This window comes from Mus caroli, unplaced genomic scaffold (genome assembly GCF_978045245.1).
Source record: "Mus caroli unplaced genomic scaffold, Mus_caroli_1 scaffold_17, whole genome shotgun sequence".
NCBI classification, from domain to species: domain Eukaryota; kingdom Metazoa; phylum Chordata; class Mammalia; order Rodentia; family Muridae; genus Mus; species Mus caroli.
In genome coordinates, this window is record NW_028227272.1 from 88450749 (window position 1) to 88477425 (window position 26677).

The 26677-nt window shown below is 46.1% G+C and overlaps 1 pseudogene; it reads right to left on the reverse strand.

Moving 5' to 3' along the window:
* Nucleotides 1-5200: 5200 nt before the first annotated feature.
* On the reverse strand, nucleotides 5201-6710 carry LOC110311952 (cell division cycle protein 20 homolog pseudogene; annotated as a pseudogene).
* Nucleotides 6711-26677: the final 19967 nt, after the last annotated feature.

Sequence of the window (26677 nt, forward strand, 5' to 3'; positions counted from 1 at the left end):
TCCCTGGGAGTTCGGGGAGGGGGGAAGGGTCTGGTTAGTTGATATTATTCTTCCTATTGGGGTTGCAAACCCCTTCAATGCCTTCAGTCCCTTCTCTAACTCCTCTGTTAGGGACCCCGAGCTCTGTCCAGTGGTTGCCTGCTAACATCTGCCTCTGTATTTGTAAGGCTCTGGCAGGGCCTCTCAAGAGACAGCCATATCAGGCTCCTTTCAGCATGTACTTCTTGGCATCCACAACAGTGTCTGGTTTGGTAACTCTGTATGGCATGAATACCCAGGTGGGACAATCTATGGGTGGCCTTTCCTTCACTCTCTGCTCTACACTTTATCTCCGTATTTGCTCCTGTGAGTATTTTGTTCTCCTTCTAAGAAGGACCGAAACACCCACACTTTGCCCGTCCTTCTTCTTGAGCTTCCTGTGGTCTGTGAACTGTATCCTGGTTCTTTGGAGCTTTGGGGCTGGTATCCACTTATCAGTGAGTGCATACCATGTGTGTTCATTTGTGATTGGGTTACCTCACTCAGGATGATATCCTCCAGATCCATCCATTTGCCTAAGAATTTCATGAATTCATCGTTTTTAATAGCTGTGCCGTACTCTGTTGTATAAATGTATACATTTTCTGTATCCATTCCTCTGCTGAGGGACATCTGGGTTCTTTCCAGCTTCTGGCTATTGTAAATAAGGCTGTTATGAACATATTGGAGCATGTGTTCTTTTTTTTTTAGAATTAATTTTTTTTATTAGGTGTTTTCCTCATTTACATTTCCAATGCTATCCAAAAAGTCCCCAATACACTCCCCCTCCCACTCCCCTACCCACTCACTCCCACTTTTTGGCCCTGGCGTTCCCCTGTACTGGGGCATATAAAGTTTGCAAGTCCAATGGGCCTCTCTTTCCAATGATGGCTGACTAGGCCATCTTTTGATACATATGCAGCTAGAGTCAAGAGCTCTGGGGTACTGGTTAGTTCATAATGTTGTCTTTAGCTCCTTGGCTACTTTCTCTAGCTCCTCCATTGGGGGCCCTGTGATCCATCCAATAGCTGACTGTGAGCATCCACTTCTGTGTTTGCTAGGCCCCGGTGGAGCATGTGTTCTTATTACATGTTGGAGCATCTTCTGGGTATATGCCCAGGAGTAGCAGAGCTGGGTCCTCAGGTAATACTATGTCCAATTTTCTGAGGAACTGCCAAACTGATTTCCAGAGTGGTTGTACCAGCTTGTATTTCCACCAGCAATGGAGGAGTGTTCCTCTTTCTCCACATCCTTGCCAACATCTGCTGTCACCTGGGTTTTTGATTTTAGCCATTCTGACTGGTGTGAAATGGAATCTCAGGGTTGTTTTGATTTGCATTTCCCTGATGACTAAGGATGTTGCACATTTCTTTAGGTGCTTCTCAGCCATTTGATATTCCTCATTTGAAAATTCTTTGTTTAGCTCTGTACCCCATTTTTAATAGGGTTATTTGGTTCTCTGGAGTCTAACTTCTTGAGTTTTTGTATATATTGGATATTAGCCATCTATCAGATGTAGGACTGGGTAAAAATTGGGTATCTTTTCCCAATCTGTTGGTTGCCTTTTTATCCTCTTGACAGTGTCCTTTGCCATTTTATGAGGTCCCATTTGTCGATTCTTGATCTTACAGCACAAGCCATTGGTGTTCTGTTTGGGAATTTTTCCCCTGTACCCATATGTCTGAGGCTCTTCTCCACTTTCTCAGAGAGAGAGAGAGAGAGAGAGAGAGAGAGAGAGAGAGAGAGAGAGAAGGAAAAGAGAAGAGAAGAGAAGAGAAGAGAAGAGAAGAGAAGAGAAGAGAAGAGAAGAGAAGAGAAGAGAAGAGAAGAGAAAAGAGAAGAGAAGAGACCATGCACTTGAGGGCACCTTGTTTATGTTGATAGTTCTTGGAGAAGCTGAGCGATGTCTAAGATCCATGTAAAAGCCTCATGAGAAATCGGTACTTTCACAGACACATGTAAATAGTAACAGGCCTGTGAGCACAGCTACACAGGGGAGCTGGCTGCATTCCACTAGAATTGCCACGAGGTACCTATCCCAGCGACGTCTACAGTGAGAAATGCTGTTCTAGACTAGAATCATTTCTGCCTGGGCAGAAATCTATAACCTATGAAAATGTTCATTTAAAATCAGGCTTGTTTCCATCCCAGCTGCCTAGGAATGTGGGGCCAACCTGAACCACATCAAGAGCCTATCGTACACATATGTACAGGTGTATGTGTGCATGTATATAGGTACTATATAAAATACAGAGCCCAGAGCCTGTGTTGCTTCAGATGGCCTCAGACTTCTCTGGAGACCATGGAAGCCGTGTGTCCCTGCGTTCATTGGTCCTTTGGTGTTTGCCTCCCTCTCTATTGCAGAAGCTCTTTGAGCAGTTCCTCCCTGTGCCCCCAGCCCCTGTGACAGTGCAGCGCTGGCACAGACAGTGTCCAGAAGCTACCAAATAAATGAGAACTGAAATTGAAGCAGATGACTGTTCTGGCTGTTTGTGTAATGAAATAACCATGTTTGTGTGTTTCTGTGCATCACGTTTGTGTCTGCATCCTTTTATATTTTTGTCTGGAGCCCCACTGTTGTATATCGACAAACCTAACAAACACCGGAACCAGGACTCTGGATCTCAGATGCTGCTCTTTAAACTGGAATGCGTGAGCCAGAGGTGCCGCCTACAACCCGTTCCTGACAGCAGGACTTGCATTCTGGCGTTCTGGATCCACACTGCTGTCCCTTCCAAGTGTTACTGTCTCTCGTTCCTCTGTCTCTGAGATCCCTTCTGCTCTACCTCAAGAGACTCAGAGGGTGAACACAGTTTGTATTTTTCATCTTCCTCACAGAGAAGGAAATAATAAATTCGTATTTGTTCCCAAGAAATGCCCTGTTGATTAATGATAGTGACAAATTCCAGTTGTACCCAAAGTTTGATTTTTGGGTTTTTTTTTTTTTTTAGATGCTCCTGCCTCAGCTCCAAGTGTTCAGATCACTGACTGTGGCCTGACTCTTCCAAGGTGAAGAAGCATCACTGTCCAAGGTCAGGCACCAGCAATAGACCAAGGAGAAGGTGCCGCCTAAATCAGCGTTCTCAACGGGTGGGTTGTGACACCCTTGGGAGTCAAATGACCCTTTCACAGGGATCAAATATTAGATATCCTGCATGTCAGGTGTTTACATTATGACTCATAACAAGCAAAATTACAGTTGAGTAGCAATGAAAATAATCTTAGATTGGTGTCAGCACACCATGAACTATATTAAAGGTCCACAGGATCTGAGAACCACTGCTGGAAGTCCAGCTTGCTGAGCCAGCGAGGTCATTCAGGTTTCTCACAAGAGCTCAGACAAGGACTCCCAAAGGCCCCGTGCCCAACTCACAGGCAGGACTCTACTGGGAGTCTCCTCAGCCTCAGCCATTGCACACCGCACTTGCAACCCCGCTGAAGGTTCTGGGGATCCTATAACTTCTTGAGCTTTGAGTTTCCTTGGCTTCCTAAATTTTAAGGGCTTCCCTTCTCACTCCAGGAGGGAATATTTTAATTCCATTACATTTGAAACTCATGCCAGGTGGTGGTGGCACACACCTTTAATCCCAGCATTCGGGAGGCAGAGACAGGTGGATCTCTGTGAATTGGAGGCTAGCTGATTTTCAGAGTGAATTCCAGGGTGGCCAGTTCTAAACAGAGAAACCCAATCTCGAAAACTATACACACAAAACTCTTAATATCTCCTTCCTCTCCCTTCTCTCGTTCTTCCCCTGTCCCCCTCTCCCTCTCCCCCACCCCCGTGTGTCTGCTGTGCTGTCCACATGAGTGTGCACACTCCTGAGCAGGAATGTGAGTACAGAGGTGTCACACGTGTCCGTACCCATGCCCACACGTGGAGGTAAACATAGGATGTTGTCCTCCAGCCTATCGTCTTGAAACAAGACCTCTCACAGAAGAAGAAGCTCACCATCCTGCCTTGGCTGGTTGACCAGTAAGCTCTGGGGATCTCCCTGAGTGTGCCCAATGCAGGACTGGGCATGAACAGTGAAGCCTGGCTTTTTTTTGTCAGGTATTGGAGGTTTGTACTCAGGACTTCACACTTGCACACCAAGCACGTGTCCGGTGGGCAGTGTCCCCAGGCCACAATCAGCTTTTTCTTACAACTCCTCTCAGGCTTGCAGTGATCACAGAATGGCATGAGTAATACATGTGGATTTCTGTGGTGGAATGCTTTCCTACTGGGATAAGTCTTTTTCTCCACCTGGAGGAAAAAAGGCAAGAAGGAATTCAGTCTTCTAGTGATCTGCAAGTCCCCTGTACCCTCACCCCTTAGAACTTGGCAGATTAGATATTCTGGCTGGGGGGGGGGGGGGCGGGTGTCTTGGGAAGAGGAAGGAAAATGCACATTTTAGTTAAAATTACTGACGATGAACTAACACCTTCTGCCCAAGTGTTCTGGGTTCAACACAGAAGAAGCTGAGGAAAGAGAGAGCGATCAATTGTTCTTTTGCTTGTTTTTATTTGTTTTTACAAGATGTGTCCCTAGCTACTTAAGGAGACCCTTTGTTGCTACTGCACCGCCTCCCCAGGTTCGTAGCGCTTTTCATATTCTGGGATCTGACTTACACAGAGGCAGTGCGTACAGGTGCATCATGCACTGGGAAATCTTCCTGAGAACCACACCACCATCACGTCGACGGCAGCTGTGTGCCCATCTGACGTGCATCTGACAGAACATCTCCTTCTAAGGTGGACCCTGGAAGTATAAAGACCCTTTTTTGTCCCCTTTGTTTCACTGCTACCTTTGGGGACTTAGAAGCTAACTTCTGGTGAGGGCTGACTAGGGCTTGGTCACTGAAGGTGCATTGACAGGATTCGCCACTAGAGGGAGACAGGTCACCCTATTTGGACTTAGCAACTTGGCTGCCATATTAAAAGGGGATGAGGGAACTTATTCTTGTTGGCTGTGTTTGTTTTTATAGTGAGATAAGGTCTCACTGTGTAGCCCCAGCTGGCCATCAAATGACTGTGTAGGCCATACTGGTGGTCTACATAAATGTCTGAGTGCTGAGATTAAAGGTGCGCAACACCAGGCCTTGCTTAAGGAAAAGATTCTTTTTTTTTTTTTTTTTTTAAAGAAAGGAAGATACGAACTTTATTAGAAAAAATAAAATAAAAACAAGAAAGGAAATGGGTTTGTTCAACGGATGCCTTGGTGGATAAGGCTACTTTTAGCTACACTGGCTCCCACCACCACCACCACCACCACCCCGCCCCTGCTCACGCTGAAGGGCAGGGTCCATCTCAAAGCAGCGCCACAACTGTAGAGTCTCATCAGCTGCTGCTGATGCCACTGTGGCCCCATTTGGACTCATTGTAAGACCCAGGACCCGTGCTGCGTGACCTTTGAGCTCAGCCACCTTGGCCATGGTTGGATACTTCCAAATAACCAGTGGCTCTGGGCAAAGTTGTGACCTGAGATAAGCCCCTTACAGTGGGGAGAACAGATTACGGAGCACACCTGGGAATGCATATCCACAGCACTCAGGCCCCTGAGCGGACGTTCCAAATGTAAATGTGCCGGTCACTGGTTCCTCCTCCTGTTGCCAGGATATTGGACTGCCAGGGACACCACGCAACAGCCTTGACAGCACCTTGATGTTGAGTGAATGTTTGCAGGGGAGCCCATCCACTTTCTCCAGGACCACTGGGCCACACGTTGACAATGTTATCATTGCCACCACTTGCCAGATGTCGTCCATCTGGGACCCAGCGAAGCCTACATACTTCCTGGCTATGGCCACTCAGTGTGGCCACATGGTGTTCTGCTACCCGAACATCATGGTGGTGGATGTGGCCAGACCGTGAACCACTGGACAGGATATAGCTGTTCCAACTGAGGGAGCTTACTGGAGCAGAGTGACTGGTCATGTTTCGAAGTCGTTTCTGCTGCTGCACATCCCAGAGCTGGACCTCAGCATTGCTGGTGCCCACGGCTAGGTAGTTGCCCTCCTTGATCCAGGCCACCGAGGATATGTAGTCCCCAGGCTGCTCCATTTGCAACAACTACAGGATGTCACCAGAACCAGCGTTCCATAATTACACACTGTTGTCCAGTGCCACAGCCAATACATTTCCTGAGCTCCAATCTACAAGATTCAGGTAGTAGTCATTCCAGATTTCGGGGGCATCAAGACTCCTGTCTGGCAGAGAGGGATGTATCTGCAAGCCTTCCTGCTGGAGTTAGGCGTGCCTTTCTGGCTGTAGAGTACTTTCAGTCTGTTCTGGTAGCCTTCTGGGGGCATTCTGAGGTTTGCCCGCTGAGCCTGAGGATCTTTGCTTCCTCCACATCAAAACCGGTCAGGTTGAGAGACCAGGCTTTCTGATGCTCCTTTTTGGTGGGCGTTGCCCTGTCTTCTGACTGGTTTTCCTTGCTTAAGAGGAAGCTGGCCACCTCCATTTGAGAAGCACTGCGTTGGGGGATAAAGCGGTCACTTCCAGGTTTCCTAGGGGTGGTCTGAACCTTGGAACTAGATTTGCCAGGAGTTTGGCCCCGGGTCCAGTGCCCTGTGATCTGTTGGTAGCCCGCATGGGCCAGGGGGCTGGGTCCGTGGCTTCCTTTGCTTTGGGCTGCCAGCGCGCAACCGGGGCATTGGGGATGGGCGCATCCAGTTGAAGCAGTGAGTGCAAATGAACAAGAACTGTGCCATGGCAGGGCTACCTTGGCGAGAGGCGACCAAGCTCGATCCTCGCAGGGCTCCTGGGCTACGCTTGCCACAGCTTGCACCAGCCCCGCCCCTCTCCATACTCAACTCTCCGGAACACAAATTCCTGGCTCCTTGCAAAGCTTCTGTGCGACTGCCTAGCACGTTCTTTTCCTGACCAGGAAAAGATTCTTAAATGGGTGATTGAAGGCAATATGTCCTGTTCAAAGTTGCCAGGTGTCCTAAATAAAAAATTGAGACCACCCATTCAGTTGACTCACATTTGAATTTCACAGAGGTTCGGCCTGGATGCTGGTGAGGTGAAGTTTCTCTAAAGCGCGTTCCCTTCTGGAAATGGAACTCTGCTACAGAACAGCAGGCACACATTCCCGAGTTACATCGGCAGCTTCAAAGGAACCACCTTTTAACGTAGACTTGTCCTACGTAATGTCTGAGACATCTCTCAAGCCTGGTGAAAAATATCTAGGCACAATCTCTGTCCTATATCTGGTTCTGATGTCAGTGTGGCTACTATAGCTGCCTTTGGCCACTGTCGGCTTTATCTGTTCTCTCATCCTCTGACGCTGGGTGTATTTTAGCATATATCAATAATATAAAATAGTTGGTTTCATTATGACAGGTTTTCTTTGTTGTTGTTGTTGTTTGCTTGCTTGCTTGCTTGCTTGCTTGAATAGACCAGGGCTCCTGTAGCTCAGAATGACCTTGAACTTCTGGTCCTCCTGCCTGTACCCTCAAGTGTTGGGATTAGAAGCACAAGCTGTCACACCCAGTTCAGGAGATGCTGGGAATCAAGGCAAGCATGTGGTACTTGCTAGGCAAGCACTCGACCAACAGTTAGGCTGTATCCCAGGCCCTTGTGATATTTTCATGCATGTATATAACATATCTTGATAATAATTTTTTTTGTTTGTTTGCTTTTCAAGACAGGGTTTCTCTGTTCCTTGGCTGTCCTGGAACTCACTCTGTAGACCAGGCTGGTCTCGAACTCAGAAATCTGCCTGCCTCTGCCTCCCAAGTGCTGGAATCAAAGGCGTGCGCCACCACTACCCGGCTCACTTACATTTTTTAAAAAAATTACTATTTTTATGTGTGTCTGAATGTGCCTGCATGAGTTTAGGTGCACCACATTGCAAGCAGGAGCCTTTGGAGGCCGTGGGCCCCTTCGAACTAAAAATTCAGATGGATTTTGAGGCCCCGTGTGGGTGCTGGAAATTGAACCCAGATCCTCTTAACCTCTGAACCATCTCTCCAGCTAGGGTGGGGGTCTGTACAAGGCTTCTTGGTTGATTCTGGAGTGAAGTTGGGATTAAGAAACACATAACAAGCCCTGGGGCTGGGAAACATAAAAGACCATTTCCCGTCCTCACAAGTGCTGACGGCGTCCCTTAGACCTGAGAAATGTTTGGGCCCCTTTAAGAGATAAAGCTCCTTTGGTACCTCCCAGTGTTGGCAGATGGCTTAGGATGTATTGTAAGGGCCTGAAAGTCTCTGGAGGAAGACCCCAGACTGTGAGTGTGCAAAGGCAAAGGGTGTCCATTCTGCAGAAACAGCCAGCACGCGGGGGTAACAACCACACAGACATTCAAGTCCCTTTTCTAACAGGACTTCTTGATTGCTTCTGAGGTAACAGCAGACTTCTAGAACTTAGGGCATATTCCAAGGGGTTATAGAAACCATCAAGAAAGGTCACAAAAGATACACACCACAGGACCCCACGTGCAAAAGCAGGGGATAAGATATTGACTGAGTTTGTCAAAACTTCAAGGAGGGCTTAGTTATATAAAGTCTTAAGCTTTCCATGGCCCTCCATGCTAGTAACAAATGATGAAAGTTAAGCCAGATACTCGCTCCTAGTGTATATGCACGTGCATATTCTCTGTTATAACCCTTACTCAATTTATGACTGAAGGTGTAAACTCGCAATGAGCTTTTTACCACGTGAACACACACTATGAGAATCATACATGTCCTGAGAATGAAGGACAGAGATAAGTCCCCTTCCCTTTTCTCCACATACAGCACCACACCTGTCTTAAAGTTTTTGATTGCTAACAACCAAAAAAAAAAAAAAAAAATCATACTAGCTGGGCAGTGGTGGTACATGCCTTTAATTCCAGCCCTTGGGATGCAGAGGCAGACAGATTTCTGAGTTCAAGGCCAGCCTGGTCTACAGAGAGAGTTCCAGGACAGCCAGGGCTACACAGAGAAACCCTGTCTCACCCAATTCCCCATCCCCAAAGTCAAACCATGGCAAATGTCTGACTGTATGGTCGTCAGCTTAGTCCAGCTGCATGTAACTAGAGACAACTCTCTTAAATCAACATCACTGGGTCCCAGACAGCGCTGCTCAGCCTCCGAGAGCACAGCAGACACAGCACAACAGGTTGTAAACATTGCTGTCAACGTGGGCGCAAACTTACAGTCTCTAGAAGTGCACCTCTCAGATAAGGGAACGCCGAGGCACCCTGACTCAACCTCTCCTTGCCATGTGCTTCAGCCCCCTACGATGGCCCAGTGCAGCCTGCGAAGGAACTTCGTCTAGGGTATGCGTGCAATGGGAAGGGGACAGCCGGTCTGAGAAGAACATGGAGGAGGGGCTACAAGGAGGGGGGTGTGGGTGCAGGTGTAGGAGAGGCAGAGAGCCTCGTCTGATGTTCTGCTTGCACAGTAGGGTAATAACTGTGGTTGGAAAATATCAGTGAGAATTTCAAATAGCTGGTGTTTGGCACAGTATCAAATACCAACACAAGGCAATAGTAAATGTTCCTAACCATGGATTTGCCACTAGTCCTGCCTGGATCCTTGTGCTTTGTATACACCTATTGAAATGTCACACTGTAACCATAAATACTATGATTTATTATTAGGCATGCTAGCACTCTAGCACCGAGCCATACCCGTAGATACACACGAGAGCTGCGTCAAAGCCATTGCCATGCCAGCTAGCACTGCTGACCCGAGCTTCTCACATGGCTAACCTGACTCTTGGGCTATTCTCCCCAAGTCTTATCACAAATTGTATTGTTTTTCTTATTTTAGTTAAAGTTGAATTTAGCAAATCATCCTAGACATTCACAAAACAAGAAAAAAAGTCAAAGCAAACAAACCTAGATATGCCAAGGTTAGAGCCTAGGGAATGAAAAGAAAAATATCAGTGTGTGCACCTATATGTGCATGTGTGTTCATGTGCATGTGTGTGTATGTGCACATGTGAAAACATGTACTTGTGTATACATGTAAATGTGTGCATGTTTGTACCCATGTGTGTCTGTGTGTACATGGGTATGTGTGCATGTGTACATGTATGACATGTGTGTGCATGTGTGCATGTATGATGTGTGTGTATGTGTGCATGTATGAACATGTGTGTGTCTGTGTGTACATGTGGAAGTCAAAGGACACCTCAGGTGTGTCATTCCTTAGGCACCACCCATCTTCTAATTGACTTTTTCTTATGTGTGTGCACATTTTGCCTCCACATATGTGTGTGTACCACATGTATCCTGGTACCCCAGGATGGCATCAGATCCTCTGGGTCAGGAGTTATGGATTGTTGCAGGCCACCACGTGGGTGCGGGGAATCAAACCTGGATCCTCTTCAAGAGCCACAAGCACTGTTGGCCACTGAGCCATCTCTCCAGTCTCTCTTAATTGTTCTTGAGAGAGGGTCCCTCACTGGCCAAGCCCTCACCAAGTAGGCCAGGCTGGTCGACCAGTAAGCTCCAGATTCGCCTGTTTCCATCTGTGCAGCACTGAGATTACAAGTGCGCACCACACAAGGCCTTTTTATGTGGGTTCAGGAATTGAAGTCACTCATGCTTGAATGGCAGCTCTGTGCTCAGAGAGCCTGAGTTGGTCCTGAAATGCATGGTTTTAACAGAAGAATACACAGGCAGCCCCTGTAGTCGCTTTGTCTTAGGTTCTCATGCATTATTTTCTTCTGGTCTCTACACAATCTAATCTCTTATCTGCCCAGAGCACAGGCAAGACATTTTTGTCACCAGTCATGTATTTGTTTTTAAAGTGAGCAGACAACAGTGCCTCAGACTGTTACACCGATGTTAACATGAAGCAGATATTGCACCTAGCCAGTGGAGGGAATGAATATTTACACTGAGGGGCAGAATGGGGAAGATGGATACAGGATGACTTCCTCCGTTTTGTGTGTTGATGCTGGTAATGGTGTGAAAGCGTCTGATCCCAGTACTTGGGACACAAAAACAGGAGGGTCAGGAGTTCAGGGTCTGTGTCCACTACATCTGCAACCTGTCTTAAAAACCAAGGCAAAATGATAAATTACTTGATTACGTTCAGTTTTTAAAAGGAGGCAGAGATACAGCTCAGTTAGCACAGAGCTTGCCTAGCATTGCCTGAAGCCCTGGCTTCCTTCAGTATCGCCACATAAGCCAGGCATGACGGTGTATATCTGTGATTCCAGAACTCAGGAGGTGGAGGGAGAAGAGTCAGTTCAAGGCCATCCTAGGGCACAGGAGTTAGAGGCTGGCCTGGGCCAGGGAGACCCTGTCTCAAAACAAGGGACAGGGAGGGTTACGTCTTTGAACATTGTGCTTATTTGTGCCTATAAAAGAATTTTGTATTTATTTTCTTTACATTTTAGTTATCTTTATCTGAAGTATTTCCTGAAAAGCCTCAGGTAATACTTTAGATAAAGGCTGTCCTTTCCAGCAGGTTGTAGTATTAACATTTTAAAATAAACTTTGGAACGTGGGTGAGAAGAGAGGACAGGAAGGGTCAACCAAGCTTCGGATGTATGAAAAGCCATAGGAAGACCTGCTTCTTGACAAGCTAACGAAAAAGTAAAAGCAAAAACCAATGCATTTGGGCAGAGGTGGCCTGTGAGTGGGGATCACAGAGCCATGAGTTACTAAGTGAAAATCTCAGTGCCTGCCAGGGAGCCACCTCCCTAAGAGTTTCTGGTCAATGATGTCTCTGAGAACCCCAAAACAATACAGTCAATCAGCCACTGCTCCGGGTTGCCCACCAGAACTAGATGGTAGGCCTCTATGCTGAAGAGACCACAGGCCCTGGTCAGAGGCTACAGAGAAATCAAGCAGGGACTAGGCTGGAAGCTCTTCCCCACCCTTCTCAGGCTGCCCTGGGGACAATTGTCATGAATGGTCTTACTCAGCTGTAGACCAGCCAGTGCCCTACTGGGTGGTAAGTTAGTTATGAGGATAACCAAACATTGCGCTACAGTTTAACTTGGTTGTCATCTTGCTTGGATATGGATTCAGACAGGTGGGTAAGGGTAATGTCATGCAGGGCTCAGGAGTGAAGGGTTCCATCCCTACCTGCCTGGGTGTTGCCGAGAGACAGCCCGGATGCTGTCAGCATCCCCAGGAGTGCCTCACCAAGGAGCTCTGACTTAGCCTTGATGAGAACTGCCCTGAGGGCCATCCTGAAGCTTGGTCTCCCCAGTCTTTCCTCCCCCTTCCCCTTGCTAGGTTTCTCTCAGGAAATACACTACTCCACTTCCTGCTAGTTAAGCTCAGTGCTAAGGATTTACCCAGGAAGCCCATCCTGTGGCAGGACTGGCCATGGTTTCTTGCGCACACCCGACTGGCCAGGAAGAACGACGCTGCAACAGGCTCCTTCCGCACATGTTTATTGGGAGAGCTTGATTGCAGAGGCAAAGTCACCCCAAGTCCAGAACTGGTGCTGCTTATATAGGCCTAGGAGAGGTGTTCTCTCTCATCTGATTGGTTAACTTGTCTCTCATCTGATTGGTTAACTTTGGTTAATTCTCAAAACCTCATCTTGGCAAAAGGACCTTTACTGCCTATGTATGTGTGGTGGCCAGCAGTAGCCAACTGCCACTCTGCAACTGCCACTCTGCAACTGCCACTCTGCAACTGCCACTCTGTAACTGCCACTCTGCAATGGCTTCCCACATCTCCCCCTTTTTGTTTTAATAAAATGAGGCTGGTCTAGGCCTATGCAATTATGTCCATCCGCCGTGGCTCCTGTTTTAGGTCGTTCCTCTAATGTCACAGCCTTTCCCATCATAGGGTAACCCTATCACCACTGGGCCCCGTGTCTTAGGTTGGTCTGTGCATGAGGAAAGTTGCCCATCTCTGGATACCGCAGTGCTGTGTGACAGTAACTGCTAAATGACCTAGGGCGAACTCTACAAAAGAGGCCAGCCAAAAAATGAATTAGTGGGGAAATCATGATCACCCTATCGCGTGCAATGAGGAAACCTCAGCGATGTGCAAGGGCTGATCAATGATCGTTGAGTCTCTCTCATCCCAGTGCAATGGATCCATAAATCCATGGGGTGCAAGAGCAGAGAACTCAGATGCCAACTAATTCTTGAGCATAGATAACCAACCTTCAGGGGAGGTGCCATTTTCAATAGCTAAAAGTGCCTGAGTTATAATCACCTTGTCACGTTTTTGTTGGGTTCTGAATTTGCATACCAACCAGAGCATGAACACCAGTCCACAGCATATGGCAGCACCAAACAAAATCACTCCCACCCATTCCTTAAGGTAAAAAAATGCAGAGATAAGCCAAGAGGTAAATTCTCCAAGGGTCACTGGTTCCACTCTGGTTCCATTAAGGTTCAGGATCTGTATCTGCAGCTTCGTCTGCAACCTTTCCAGCTCCTGCGACCAGTTCCCCTTCAGATAATTTAATAGGTCTGTACTTCTAATAAAAGAATCATTAATATACCTAACGGGAGTAGTGCACACATGCGGAGTGGATGCCACACAACTCATTTATATGTCATCCATCATCTGTTCCATGTTATGTTGTAAAATATCCATTCTCTGATTCACTAACATTAACCCTGAGGCGATATGAGAATCTGCCCTTTGCAGGGTAAGCAATGCCTCAGACTTTTTTTTTTTTTTTTTTTTTTTTTTTTTTTTTTTTGCTATCTGACTTATAGTGTCAGCAGTATTAATTTGATCTGCCCAATTAGAGATAATCTTTTTCTTTAAAAAAAAAATATACAGGGTATAAAAGGTTTATCCACATTATGCACAAAGCATAGTGTATAATTTAAATGAAAACTAGTACTCTTATACACCCGTGGCTCTTGAGGAGTTTGCCGTGCATAAGGCACATCCAAAAAAACATTCCTTTGCAAAAAACAAAGGCCAGGTAGAAGAATTGGAATGTACCGGTAAAGGTACTGGCCATGATCTTACTATGGTCCACAAATGTATACTTATCTCGGTCTCAATCATCAGGAGCAGGATCATCTTGGGATTCATCTTGATCTTTCACGGTCCTTGTGGATTTTCTTCACCCTGCGGAAAAACACAAATAGCTCCCTGGGATCTAACTAATATAGGATCCGGGCCATACCATTTATTATCAAGGACATTTTCCATTTGACCATTTCATTGGGCGATTGAGGCCATTGTCTGTGTCTTTCAGCTGGTGATCTTCCAGCATCATCCAATTTTTAAAAATTAAGAGTAAATATTGTAAGGGATAGAGCCATCTTTGGCGTCATAGCCTCTATTCCCCCCTTTTTGTTTTTGCAAATATTGTTTCAAAGTACGATGGGCTCTCTCAATGATGCCTTGGCCCTGTGGATTATAGGGCAACCCAGTAATATGTTTCACTTGCATTTGTTTGCAAAATTGGCTAAATTTAGAAGAAGTATATGCAGGACCATTATCTGTCTTTAGCACTAAGGGCTTGCCCCATGCAGCCCAAGCCTCCAAGCAGTGAGATATGGCATGAACTGCTTTTTCCCCTGTCAATGGAGAGGCATGTAGGACACCAGAACTGGTATCGATGGACACATGTACATATTGTAATTTCCCAAAAGCTGGGATATGCGTGACGTCCATTTGCCAAAGATCTAGGGGTTGCAATCCGCGAGGATTAACGCCCACGGAAGATGCATTAATAAATTCTACACATCTACCACACTGTAGGACAATATCTCGAGCTTCTGTTCATGTGAGCTTAAACTTTTGTCGTAATGTAGAAGCAGGGACATGATAAAGTTGATGAAAATTCTTAGCACTGTCTATAGAGCTTTATGATAGGAAAACCATATCTCTGGTGGCTGAATCAGCAATTGCATTTCCCTTAACCATAGGTCCAGGTAATGATGTATGTGCTCTAATATGTTGAATATAAAAGGGGTGCTCACGCATCAAAATACAATCTTATATTTTCATCAAAATTTCAGATACTGGACTAGACTGCTTAAAATTTCCAGCAGTCTCTAATGCTAGTATAGCATTAACCACATAAACAGAATCAGAGATAATATTTATGGGCATAAGAAATCTTTTAAAGACTTCTAAAACCACCAAACATTCTACTAATTGAGGGGCTCCTGGTGTAAATTGCAACCTTACAGCCTTTTCATTTATCACATAACTTCCAATTCCTGTTTTGGATCCATCGGTATAAATATCAACGGCTCCCTTTATAGGAGTATAGCCATTACCTTTGGAAATATCACTGGATACAATAGCATAAAATGTAATAAAGGACGTTTAGGATAATGATTATCAATTAAACCAGAATAACTGCATCTAAGAATGGCCCATTCATCTATAGTTGCACATAACATTTGCATTTGTGTGGCAGTATAGGGAACAATTATGCTATCAGGCATTTTTCCAAAGTGAGTAATTGAACTTTTTATACCTTTATGGACCATATTTGCCACCATGGTGGGATAATGCTCTATAGTCTTATTAGGGGATATATGTGGATGTATCCATACTAAAGGACCATCTTGCCATAACACAGCAGTTGGCAAATTTATGGTTCTTAATATGCATAGGTACAAAGGTTCTTGCTCATTTATACGATCTAACTGTGCTTTTTGGATAGCTCTTTCCACCTTCCTAAGAACATCAGAAGCCTCAGGTGTTAATTGTCTCAATGAGGTAATATGTGATTCTCCTTCTAAAATTTGAAATAAAGGTTTTAATTCCGAAGTAGGGATCCTTAAATAAGGTCTAATCCAATTTATATCTCCTAATAATTTTTGAAAATCATTTAATGTCTTTAGATGATCTTTTCTTATACTAATCTTTTGTGGCGTGACACACCGTAGAATAATAGTGGCTCCCCTAAAAAATGATTAACATTAGACTGCTGTACCTTTTCTGGTGCAACAATCAAGTCATTATTTTTTAAAGTTTCATTAAGCAAGCCATAAGCTTGCTGTATACTTTCTTCTTCAGGTCCACAAATCACAATATCGTCCATATAGTGACAAATTTTTAAGGAGGGGAAACCATCTCTAACTGGTTGCAAAGCTTTTCCTACGTATAACTGACATATGGTAGGGCTATTTGCCATTCCTTGGGGCAATACCCACCATTGATACCTTTTATCAGGCTCTATATGATTAACAGAAGGTAGAGTAAATGCAAATCTAGGTTTATCTTTCTTATTTAATGGAATGGAAAAGAAACAATCTTTAATATCTACTACTATAATTCTCCAATCCTTAGGTAGAGCTGAGAGTAGGGTGAGTCCTCTTTGTACAGGACCCATAACTTGCATTTGTGCATTAATGGCTCTTAGGTCATGTAACAATCTCCATTTACCTGACTTCTTTACAACAAAAATAGGGGTATTCCAGGGTGATTGTGTGGGTTCCACATGTCCCAGGTCTAATTGTTCTTGTACTAATTCTGTAGCTGCTTTTAACTTCTCAGAGGGTGAGGCACCCACACCGCATCCTCCGTACGCCACGGAATGGGCAAAGGCTCCTCAGCGGCCCCTAGAAAAATCCCAGCCCTTTCTTATCTGCTTTTTCTGTGGCTTAAACTGGTGAAATTCTGCCTTGTAAATTTTTTCCAAGACCTAGTCCAGGTATATATCCCATTCCTTTCATCATTTCCTTGCTTTTCTGAGAGTAATCATTAGTCAGTATAAAGTTCATGGCTGACAACACATCTCTTCCCCATAAGTTTACAGATAAAGGGAGTACATAAGGTTGAAAAAGCCCTGTCCTTCCTTCTTTATCTTTCCATTGTAAGGATTTTGCACTTATAGTTGGGGTAGCCTCATATCCTAATCCTTGTAAGCTATGTGACGATTGATTAACAGGCCAAGAAGCAGGCCACCAATTACTGGTTATAATGCTTTTATCTGCTCCTGTATCCATTATACCTTAAAGGTTTTTCCTTCTATTTGTAATTGTAAAGTGGGACGATTATCCAAATCTAAAGATATGTATGCCACATTAGTTCCTATAAAACCAAGTCCCTTATCTCCTCGGGAATCCTGGCTACTAGGGAACATGTTATGCAAACTAGGAAGAATCAGCAATTGAGCAATGTGATCTCCAGGAGAAATGGCTACTATACCTCGGGGTGCAGAACACGTAATCTTTACTTGTCCCTCATAATCTGAGTCTATAACTCCGGGATGTATCATCAATCCTTTCAAAGCAGAAGAGGACCTACCCAACAGTAGGCCCACTGTATCTTTTGGTAAGGGACCTCTAAAATCTGATGAAATAGGTTGGCACCCCATTTGAGGTGTAAGAATTACTCTGGAGGTGGCACAGATGTCCAATCCTGCTGAACCCGGAGTGGCTCTCCTTGGTCTGTGGGTGACCTCATGGACACTGTGGTCTGAAATGCCCCATACATTTGGGGGCCCTGGGGACGGGGGCCCCTCATTCTGTTTTTTAGCTGTTGTACTTTAAACTGAGGTATTGGCCTTCCTTTTATATCTCTGACTGATCTACATTCATTTGTCCAATGTCTTCCTTTCCCACATTTTGGGCAAATACCTGGTACTGTCTTTTCAAACCTACTCTTTCTACCCTTTGTACACTGCTTTTGCATATGGCCTGTTTGTCCACAATTATAGCAGGTTATTTCTTTTGTTTGCACCATCAAAACTGCGGCAGCCAGCCCTGCATTTGAAAGGGGTCCTCCTATTTCTCTACAGGCTTTCATCCATGCTTGTAGTCCTTTCCCTTTCCATGGCATGATAGCATTTCTGCATTCTTTGGTACATTGCTCATAAACTAATTGTTCAATTAATGGCATTGTGGCCTCAGAATCACTAAATATGCGTCCTGCTGCTTCCATCATGTTAGCCACAAATTCAGAGAGCGGCTCATTATTTCCCTGAATAATTTTTATCAAGTTACCAGATACCTCTCTTCAATTAGGCAATGCTTTCCAGGCTTTCACTGCTGCCTGATTGATTTGATCATAGACCTGCACTGGGTATGATAATTGATTGTTTGTCCATATACCCTGACCTGTAAGCATTTCAAAGCTCCATGCTGGTTGCCCTGCAGTAGCATTAGCACGGACCTGACTCAAACACAGATCATGCCATATAGACTTCCAATCTAGATACTGTCCCATCATAAGACATGCCTTTACCACACTCATCCAATCAAAAGGAGTCATGGCATTGTGAGCCAGCCTATCAATTTGGGACTGAGTAAATGAGGCATTAACTCCATAGGTCCTTACTGACTCTGCTAACTCTTTCACCTGTTTATGCGATATTGGCTCATAATATCGCTGTTGAGCATGATCCTGAAAAACAGGAAAAGCCTGACATATTTTCTGCAGCCCTCTAGGAGTGCAAAAAGAGTGACCATTGCCAATTGCTTTCTTATCTGCATAAGGTGGAGTAGGTGGGGGAGCACTGAAACTCCTCCCTATTGGACCAGCTCTTTCTGCCTCATACTCAGCAGCAGCCTCCTTCAAATCTTCCTCCTCTCCTGCTGATAATTCTGAATCCTCTGAGCTGGACAATTCTAACAACTCAGAGTCCTTGAGAGGAGGGTAAATTGACTTAATTTTCTGCTTTTTATTTTTTATACTATCTTTTGTATCTTTACATTTTGGGCGTTGACAATTAAGGCTATGGCATAAGATCAAGGCAAGAAAGATAGCAAGCAGCACAACCCCAGCGAAAATTATCGGATCTATTTCGTAGGAGAGCATGCCTCTCAGAGACTCACATTAATTTCTTTATACTTACCGGTACCACCGTTCCCCAGCTGAAGAGTTCTGAATCCACGCTGGATCCTTCTCAGCAATCTGTTTTACAGGAACACTTTATTACCACCGCTCCCCAGCTGAAGAGTTCTGAATCCACGCTGGATCCTTCTCAGCAGTCTATTTTACGGGAACACTTTATTAACGGCTCCTTCCCCTTGATGCAGTTCTGAATCCTCCCTGTAGCAGGGGGGTCTTCGCTCATGCCTGAAGATGTTTCTTTTCCTGGGTTTTCGGCACCACTTCTTGCGCACGCCCGACTGGCCAGGAAGAACGACGCTGCAACAGGATCCTTCCACACACGTTTTTTGGGAGAGCTTGATTGCAGAGGCGAAGTCACCGCAAGCCCAGAACTGGTGCTGCTTATATAGGCCTAGGAGAGGTGTTCTCTCTCATCTGATTGGTTAACTTGTCTCTCATCTGATTGGTTAACTTGTCTCTCATCTGATTGGTTAACTTTGGTTAATTCTCAAAACCTCATCTTGGCAAAAGAACCTTTACTGCCTATGTATGTGTGGTGGCCAGCAGTAGCCAACTGCCACTCTGCAACTGCCACTCTGCAACTGCCACTCTGTAACTGCCACTCTGCAATGGATTCCCACAATGGTTGATCATTCTTCAAGCTGAGCAAAATAGACAATTCTAGGATGGTCCCTGAGATTTCAGCACCACATAGAAAGGCCCTTAATAATACCAGGGCTGTGTCTAGGATGGATTTCAAGCCCTGTGATGATGTTATACACCACCATCGACCTCCAGACAGGAGGTCTCTGCAGATAGAAGCCAGCAGTCCTGTCCTTCATGCCGAGGACTAGAGACTCGGCTGGCGAAGCTTGGGATAGAATCCGTTGGCATCAAGTAGGTAGACGGGATGAGGCCCACCTTGAGGAAAGGAATCTTCAACTGAATAGAGTAAGAGCAGCCCCTTCTCCTCCAGGAGAAGCCCCAGCCCTCCAGGAGCAGTTCCCTGCCCTCCCTGGGATGCATGAAGGAAGACCTGCAGGGCAGCCAGAGTGTGCATTCGGAAAGGTTCATCTTCTTCCTCCTGACCTCGGGGTGTATAGGCATCTGCCAACAAAGTGAGATTGGCCTAAGACACTGAAATGCCAGGGGGCAGGCAGCACATTAGGGATCCCTGGGAGCAAGGAGCAGACAGAACTTTAATACCCTGATTTCTGTCCTACAGGACAGTTGTGGAAGGAAGGAAGGAAGGAAGGAAGGAAGGAAGGAAGAAAGAAAGAAAGAAAGAAAGAAAGAAAGAAAGAAAGAAAGAAAGAAAGAAAGAAAGAGAGGGAGGAAGGAAAGAAGGAAGGAAGGAAGGAAGGAAGGAAGAAGGGAGGGAGGGAAGAGGGAGGGAGGAAGGGAGGGAGGAAGGGAGGGAGGGAGGGAGGGAGGAAGTGAGTACAGGATTTAGAGTCCCCGTCACCCTGGGCCCTGCAGAAGTCAATATATCTGCAGCCTTGTCTTTAGTGTATCAATGGCAAACCTTAGGGGAGGAGGCTCTGTGTCCATGTCCAATGGACCCAGTAGGCCAAGGTGGTGAGCAGAGTCCCCAGCAGGTTGGTGGGAGGGTGAGGCCAAGATTGGGGTGGGGAGTAAGTTAGGTCCCGGAATGAAAAACAGTGAGTTTGGGTGGGTTTGGTTTTTTTTAATTTTTTAATTTTTTTGGTTTTTCGAGACAGGGTTTCTCTGTATAGCCCTGGCTGTCCTTGAACTCACTCTGTAGACCAGGATGGCCTCGAACTCAGAAATCCGCCTGCCTCTGCCTCCTGAGTGCTGTGATTAAAGGCATGTGCCACTACTGCCTGGCATTATGTGGGTTTTTTGTTATTGTTCTTTTGGTTTTTGTTTTTTTAAAAAAGGGGGGGGGATAAAATGAAGCTCTTGCCTTGTCTTTCTCTAAAATTCAACTGGCCGAACCCAAATCTTCCCCTGCATCTACCTGTTAAGGCTCTAGGCAGTGCCTGCTTCCTGCATCCTGTACTCTTTTCTGTTTGATTTGTTTTGCTGTGCTGAGGATTGAGCCCCGAGGTCCACACATGCTAGGCAAGCTCTCTACCATGGAGATACAGCCTGGCCATTCACATCTCTATGCTGATAATCACCAGGAATAAATATACTAACCAAAGACCTCGGTCATCTCAGGAACACAAGATGACAAAAAGACTAAGCCTCCATTCACCTCCCAGGCCCGATCATGGGTCGAGTACGCTACACTGAACGCCCGCCCACATCCTCTCATTAATCTAGGCGAGGAGAACTGGCCTGGACCAATTACACTATTGGTATATTGCTAGTGCTATTCCTTCCATCGTAAGTAATCTGTTATGAGCGTATATATAGCTGTCTGGTTCTTTGGTGGCCTGCTGGCCTGTGGACCCACTTCCTCAAACGTATGGGGAATTTTTTATGTTGAAATGTTTGCTCTTGACTAAGCATATAGTGTCTGGTTACACTTCCTCATCAATGCAGGGAAGTCTATTCCCCTGTCCCTCCTCCCTGCCCCCCATGTATAAAATTTAAAGAACAAGCATTGAAAAATGACCCAAAGGCTACATATACTGCCTTTCTCCACTCTGGGTCTATAAGTAGATAGCTCAAGGTTATTGCCAAGAATTTCCTATTGAGACAGACAAACAGACAGACAGCACAGTATTGCAATTAGGCCCAGGTGTCTCGAAGGAGTAAGCATCCTAAGATCTAACCTAATTCAACTCAAACCCTGCCGCCTGTGACCAGTGTGAGCTTGTCACAGAGCCGCACCTCTCTGTGCCTGAACCCTGAGAAGTGCTCGCAGAGACCACAGGTCTGACTCACACAAGAGTAAGCTGCCCTTTTGGAGTTGTTAGCCAACGAGGTCGCACAATAGTGATGGCAGGGGAATGGATGGGTGGTGATAAACAGTTCAAAGTTGTAGTATTATCCAGAAGATTCTACAAGCACAGACTTCAGATTTCTTTTCTTTTAAAATCAAGTATCCAAAAAAACAAACAAACAAACAAACAAACAAAAAAAACCAGTCTTTCATTACAAAATAAGGAACACTAGCCAGACATAACAGTGCATATAATGTCATAATCTCAGCACTCCAGACCTAAGGCAGGATGACTCCCTGTCTCAAACACTACAAATGAGGGATGAGAGGGATGCAAGGGATACGGATGCTAATTTGAAGCAGCAGGGTCAAACTGTTTGCTCTCTCAGTTGCTTTCTGTCACAACAGGTTAGTTCCTTTCTTTCACTTAGAAGCATGTGCTGGCCGCGACTTCTCCTTTCTTTCACACTCCACATTCTGTCAGGAAATCCTGCCAGGGCCATCTCAGAAATGTCTCACCCACCATCACCACGTCCACGGCCACTACAGTGATTCAAGCTGCCCCTAGAAAAGTGGGACTCGTCTTAAAAACCCCAGCACAGAAACATCTAGCATAGTGTTTAACAGGTATCTGAGTAGCTCCACAGACACAACCATCACGTGAGGCTTAAGTACAAATGCACACATAGTGGGCTCGGCTGAAATGACCTCATTTAAGCTATTGCTATTGAGAGGGGAAAAAGCAATGGTTTAAAAATATTTTCATGGGAGCTGGAGAGGTGGCTCAGCAGTTAAAAGCACTTAATGCTCTTCAGAGGTCCTGAGTTTGAGTCCCAGTACCAATATCAGGCAGCTCATAACTTCCTGGAACTCTAGATCCAGGGAATCTGGTGACTTCTTTTGGACTCTTCTACACACACACACACACACACACACACACACACACACACACACACTTTTTAAAAAGGCATATGAAAACCCACCACCACGGAAGCTTCTTAAAATATACACATAAATGCATATAAAAAGAGTTAAATTGAGCTATCGTATAACAGAACAATAGCGCCCATGCTGATAGACCACAGGTTAACAAATGAGAAACCCTGAGCCAGGAATAAGCTGCCCCTTTTGGAGCCGTTAGTCAGTGAGGTCTAGGTAAGCTCTCTACCATGGAGATACAGCCTGGCCATTCACATCTCTATGCTGATATTCACCAGGAATAAATATACTAACCAAAGACACTATAGAATATTTTCAATGCTATTAGTCTCTCTGCAGAACTTAATAAAACCTTGTTGCTGAAGACGTCACATGCCTGATTGGTGGAACATGGAGAAATCTAGCTGGTGTAGGCCTGAAATTCCCCATCCCTGTCTTAGGGTTTGTATGACCAAAGAGCAGGTTCAGGAGGGTAGGTTTATTTGGTGTGCACTGCCAGACTATAGTTCATTGATGGAGGAAGTGAGAACAGGATCTCACACAGGGCAGGAACAGGGAGGCAGGAGCTGACCCAGAGACCATGGAGAGGCGCTGCTTACTGGCTTGCTTCCCATGGCTTGCTTTCTTATAGAACCCAGGTCCACCAGCCCAGGGATGGCCCCACTCGCAGTGGGCTGGGCCCTTCCCCACTGATCACTAATTTAGACAATGCCTTATAGCTGGATCTCACCGAGGCATTTCCTCAACTGAGGCTTCCTCTCTGATGGCCCTAGCTCGTGTCAAGTTGGCACAACCCCTGCCAGCACACCTACTATCTAGCTTGCAAAGTGCTGGAAGCTACCATGGGTACTGCAGCCATCATGAGCCTTACATGAGTGTGTGACCCCTGCAAACTACAACAGTAACAACCTACCCAGAAACATATGAGCATGTGACCCCTGCAAGCTACAATTGTAACAACCTACCCGGAAACATATGAGCATGTGACCCCTGCAAGCTACAATTGTAACAACCTACCCAGAAACATATGAGCATGTGACCCCTGCAAGCTACAATTGTAACAACCTACCCGGAAACATATGAGCATGTGACCCCTGCAAGCTACAATTGTAACAACCTACCCGGAAACATATGAGCATGTGACCCCTGCAAGCTACAATTGTAACAACCTACCCAGAAACATATGAGCATGTGACCCCTGCAAGCTACAATTGTAACAACCTACCCAGAAACATATGAGCATGTGACCCCTGCAAGCTACAATTGTAACAACCTACCCAGAAACATACGTCCACAGCTACAGTAGTCAGTCATACAAACAATGTGGGAGTGACCAGCTACTTTTTGATTGGACTTAAGTCCCATTCCACAAGATGAAAGCCATACCGGGAATGATTTTATGGCTAAGAACTTGTGGCCAGACTGGATCACAGGCCATAGAAGAATAGCTCCTATTATTCCGCTAAGTGTACGTGGCATTAAACCAACTCCTAGAGACTTAGCAGCGTTACACCTACACATCAGTGCATCTCTTGGGCCTCATCAAAGAAGCTTCCATGTGCAGGAGATGGCTGTTGTTGTGTTTTATAACTCACTATAATGCCATGGGGGATGGGGGGAGCATTGCGGTGGGCCCATGCCAGCACATGCCCCTGAACAATCACACCATATAACAGACTTAGTATAAAGAAAGTTTATTGGGAAGGGGAGGGAAACGGGGACATGGAAAGGGGTGGAGACAGAAAAAAGAGGGACAGGAAGAAGGAAAAGAGAGGAAGAAGCTGACCAGGAACAAGTGGGGACAGAGGAAGGGGGAGGGGAAGGGAAGAGAGGGAGAGAGGGGAAAGGGAGGGGAAGGAGAGAGGAAAGGGAGGAGAAGTGAGAGCGAGAGAAGTGAGAGCGCTAGCTCTGAGGTACAAGCCCCAGATACCTGGCACCAGGTGATGAGGTAAGCTGTTGCTAGGTCTCTGTTGCTAGGTTCCTGGGAGGCTCCAAGTGGAATTATCTGCAAACCAATAGCGATTAACACTGAGACCCACAACTGGCCAAAGTGAAGGGACTGACTGTAGAATGCTCAGCCCCAAATGGGATGTCTGTATCACAGTCCTCTCCTCCAAAGACTCGGGGGGATTGTTTCGTAAAAGGGGCGTGGAAAGGAGAGGCTGGGGATGACAGGATGGCTACAAGGAAGCCGCGTCCTCAGGATATAGCAGGGAGTGTTTTTATGAACCCTCAGCCATTACATCAGCATGCACAAGAACTGTGGAACCTCAAGCCAGACACAGTCCCAGCATAGAGAGAGGCTGTGGACCCAGGTGTGATTCCCAGCACCAATGTAGTGGCTTACAGCCATTTGTAACTCCAGTTCTAAAGGCTCTGGCGCCCTCTTTGGCTTGTGTGGGCACTATACTTTTGGTTCATAGACACACATGTGCAAAACTCTCATATGCTTTTTAATCTTTAAAGAAATACAGAATTAGGCTCAAAATGAATATTTATTTACCAGAAGAAAACACAATTAAGAATTAAAATTTTTAAATAAAAGGGATTAAATATCATGAGCCTCACCTTGTGGGAACGTAACAAAGCCGGACAGGCATGCCTGCCTGACACTCTGACATGTCTCTCTTCCACTGCTGGCTGTACATTCTTCGATCCGTATGTTATCGTTTATATAGAGATGAGGTCTCACTCTCTGTGCATAAGATGTGACACACCCATCACACACCCCAATTGATATAGAGGCTTCAAGGAACGAGCCAAGGCCCTGAAGTCTTCCTGCCTTCCTGGGAGTTTCTAATGGGCAATAGAATCTGCGGATAGTGCTGGTCAAGCCCTGGCATCTCGTGCCCCATAGCCCTGACTCACAGCAGTGTGCTGTGCAGGTCTGGGCAGGGCGCAAAGCCAGAGTCCAAGGTGATGAGCAGCTCTGGGGTCTAGATTTACATGTGATCACCAGGGTGTGTAGACCCGGTGGCATCTCTGAGCCATCCCCTCCCTCATCCCCATACCTTGAAAGCCTTCTACTCTGAGCTAGCCTTAAGGTATAAACAAGACCATGAAAGAGGGTCTGGGGGGGGGTCAAAAAACACAATCTCAGGGGACCCTGGGGCTCATGTAACCTTCCAAATAAGCAGAGGGCCCATGAACACTCACCCCTTGGCCTCCACTACTGGGCTTTGTTGTTTGTAAATGTGCCTGTTTTCTTTCTTTTATGTATATGAATATATTGTCGATGTCATCAGACACACCAGAAGAGGGCATCAGATCCCATTACAGATGGTTGTGAGCCACCACACGGTTGCTGGGAATTGAACTCAGGACCTCTGGAAGAGTAGTCAGTGCTCTTAACCACTGAGCCCCACTCTCCGGCTCCTAAATGTGCCTCTTTTGCATGCACCCTGTGGCCTTTTGTGCCTGGTTTCTTTGCTTAGCAGCCCATTTTCCAGGCCTGCCCACACTGCAGCAGCAGCACTTTTTCTGGGTTTTCTCTTTTGTCTGGAAGTTTTATTCCACACACTGGGGCCGGCGATTCAGTCCTTCTTGGCAACCACTTTTCTCCTGGTGTTGGGAACTTCTCTCAACTTCTTTTCAATCCCTCCTAACTCCTTGTTGTCCTGAGAGTCCCTGGGCAGTTGTGGCACAAACACTTGCTCTTGAGGGTTGTTCCGCTTTCACAAGGAAGGTCTTCCCAAAAGGCTCCTTTGCTGAGGGCTTCACCCCCACCTTGTGGTGCATGTTTGGAAGGTTCTGGACAACGCAGAAGCGAGACCTAGCTGGAGGAAGTAGGTCACTGCGGGTAGATCCTCGGGCGATTCTCAACCCTCATTCCTCCTCGTCTGTCTGTCTGTTCCCTGGCCGCCATGCTGCGAAGTGTACCACTGTGCCGAGCACGCTTCCCCACAGTGGACCGTTATAAATTCCTGAACCAGGGTCTCAGGGAGCCCAAGCTGCCCTTGAACTCCTGTTCTTGCTTCTACTTCCACATGGCTGGGATTACAGGCCTGCCCCCCACCCCAGGTCCAGATCCTTTAAATACTTTATGGGAGGTACACGGTCACAGTGATAAGAAAATGAACAGAGGGGCCAAGCTACGTCCCTCTCAGGCCACAGCCCCCTGGGCACAGTGTGCTCCAGCCACAGCAGCTGTGCCTTAGCTGCCACATTCTTGGTTTCCTTGTGGCCTTGTTGAGGCTCATTGCCTCCCT